This window comes from Capsicum annuum, chromosome 11 (genome assembly GCF_002878395.1).
Source record: "Capsicum annuum cultivar UCD-10X-F1 chromosome 11, UCD10Xv1.1, whole genome shotgun sequence".
Taxonomy (NCBI): Eukaryota; Viridiplantae; Streptophyta; class Magnoliopsida; order Solanales; family Solanaceae; genus Capsicum; species Capsicum annuum.
In genome coordinates, this window is record NC_061121.1 from 12,296,854 (window position 1) to 12,299,928 (window position 3,075).

General features: G+C 27.9%; 1 pseudogene; it reads left to right on the forward strand.

Moving 5' to 3' along the window:
• The first annotated feature begins 219 nt into the window (after window positions 1-219).
• LOC124888783 overlaps window positions 220-3,075 on the forward strand; it is a 5,881-nt pseudogene continuing 3,025 nt past the window's right edge.

Sequence of the window (3,075 nt, forward strand, 5' to 3'; positions counted from 1 at the left end):
ATATCGTCACTTATATAATCTGTTGTCCTAAAACTTTGCAGGTCTGTGATTTGATTCGCTAGAAATGTTACTCACAGTAATGTTTTTAACTAAAAATGTGACTAGTGATTATGATTTCAAGGCAAAATTTCGATCAAAAAAGTTGTTGGGTTGATTTAATAGAATCGTTATTCGGAGTAACGTTTTACAGCTAAAACGTTATTGGTGATAACGTATTTAATGTCAGATTTGTACAGAGATTCTTGGGTGGCAAAGCTACAGAGAAACGTTACTGGCGGTAACATCTTATGTCCAAAACGTTACCGAGAGTAACGTTTTATGTCAAAACGTTACTGTGAGTAACGTTTTATATTCTAACGTCTAAAGCCAATTCCGTTTGAGCCGTTAACCTTTTTAAAACATAAAATGTTATTGGGAACAACGTTTATACTAGTTTTGTAAAATTTTCAAAATACAAATTACTTTGGTGAATTGATTCAAAAAATGACTTATTTCGGTCCAAGATTCGAAAAAAATGGCCCCCAACTGAATTGTGTTCCCCCGTGTAAATTCTCTGTATATATGTGATGATTCCCCCCATTTTCTTAGTGGTGGGCCTCCAGTGAGTCTTTTTTTTGCGTATCCCGTGAGAGAGGAAGGGTATGTAGGGGTAGGGGTTAGGTGGGGTAGGTGGTGAGGTGGGGTATGTGAGGTGTTAAAATTTAATAGGGAGAGGTTGTTAGAATAAGATAAAATTAGTTAAGGGTTATTATTTTTGTCATTTTATGGAGGAATAATTACATGGGTGAGGGTGCGTGATAAGGTGAGCTAAAAATGGATAAAATTGGACTTCGGGAGGAATAAAATTAGGTGTCTACAATGTTTAATAAACAAAAATAAAATAGATTATCATATAATGTTATGGTCTATCACTTTTTTTGTCTAAGAGTTTTTAATTCTTTTCACCAATTGTGAATTAAGTAACGTCTAAAATGAAAAGAGAATTTTTCATATGACATTTCTCCCGTTTCTTTTTAATTATTGTATATTTTAAATATAGATGTTTTTAAATACTTGTCAATTTTAAAAATCAATAAAAAATTAATTATTTTAGTGTTCAGAGGGACAAAATTAAAGAATTAATAAAGATTTAGATTAGTCAAACTACACTCCTAACTATTGATTGTGCAAAACTTAATTCACAACTAAAAAAAAGCAAAGGTAATAAGTGATTTCTTGAATTTAGGTGAGACTGTTAAGAATTTAAGAGATTTCTTTTAATAATGACATAATGTAACTTATATCATATCAAAAAGAAGTTGAAAAATAAAATGATGAAAGAACATATAATTTGTAGGTTATCATTCTAAAAGACTCAAAAGAAACAAAAAATACAAGTCTAATCATAAAAACTGCTACAACATCTACATATAACATCTACATTATTTATTACACAAGACAAAGAAAGTTTTTAATTAATATATTAATATAGCTTCTAAAATTTAGTAGCTAACATTTTAGGTTAGTCAATTTTCTTAGATAAACATTATTTTGTAATTACATTCGTAAAAGCAATGATCTTACGAAGGAACTCCATTTAACACCCTCTATATCTAAAAAATATGTGTTGATCAAAATACGCTCAATACTCCGAAACATATAAATCCGTTGGATTAATGAACACTCAAATCAAACTCACCCATCCTTTTGAGTACAGGTATATGAGAATCGTGCGAGAATGCTTGTCACTAATGAACAAACTTGAAAGTGATTTAAAACTCTTCAGAATCAAAGGTGTGTTAAGCATCATGCGTGAATGCTTCTTACTGATGATGGAAACTCGCATGCTTCTTACTGATGATGGACAAACTTTAAAATGATGGACAAAAACTTCAAAAAGAAGAAGTTTAATTTCTTATGAAAAATAGGAAAATCTTAATATGAAAAAAATGTAGGAGGAAAATGTAGAGATAATTGTCACCATGAATGAGGTATGAAGATGGTGGTAGGAATAGCATATAAAGATCTTAAGATATGGAGCATTATTTGGTGCATAAGAGAAAGATGAATCTCTTTAAATAACAAAAAAAAAAAAAAAAAAAACTTAACAGTCCTTCTTAAATGTGTGAGAGGAAAAAGTTTTAAACCACTCTTAAGGCATAATGGATAAACTTAAAAATAATGGAGCTTTTCAATTCTCCATTAGCTTAACTACACCAATTATTAATAATTATTAATAATGCTCAATAAATAATGTAGAATATTATTAACTCTTTTATTTATAAATAAGAAAAAATAAAAAATATCAAAAAAAGGAGAAATGTAAAGTTTAAAATAAAAAGTAGGATACCTTGTATCTTAGAACTTAAAATATAAACATTGTAAAGACTACTAAAAACTTCATCGATCTTCTCAGGAAAATATGAATTTCATTAGAATTTAAGACAAATAGTTAGAGCTTAAAATGCAAAAACTTCAAATATAAACATTGTAAAGAATATTAAAAACTTCATCGATCTCCTCATGAAAATATGAACTTTATTATAATTCTAAGACGAATAGTTAGAGCTTAAAATGCAAAGTTTAAAATAAAAGTAGGATACCTTGTATCTTATTAAAGAAAGAGATGATGTTATGTCCATATTATCAATATTTGCTGCATTAACAAACTTTCTGCAAATTTCATACAATAAAAATGAAAACAGGAATTACTAACACAAAATTAAACAAATTAGACACATGCTAAAACTAAAAAAAAATAAAAAAAAAATTAGAGATTGAAAAACACAATTGAGCATTCATCCATTATCTATAAATAAAGATTCAATGTGAATTTATGAGAATATGTGGGAGGTGAAAAGATTGTAACGCACATGAAATTATAACATTTATGAAATTCAATAAATACATTAAAATATGTTTAAGAGAATTTAAGAGATGTCTTTTGTGAAGTAGCTTTTCATTTTTTTAATACATAATATATTAATTTAAAATAATAAAAGCTCCAAAAAAAGGAGAAAAAAGATAAATGTCAATGGAGGTCATAGAGGGTGTCACATCACCTCCTCTATGTTTCTCCTTTATATATATATATAT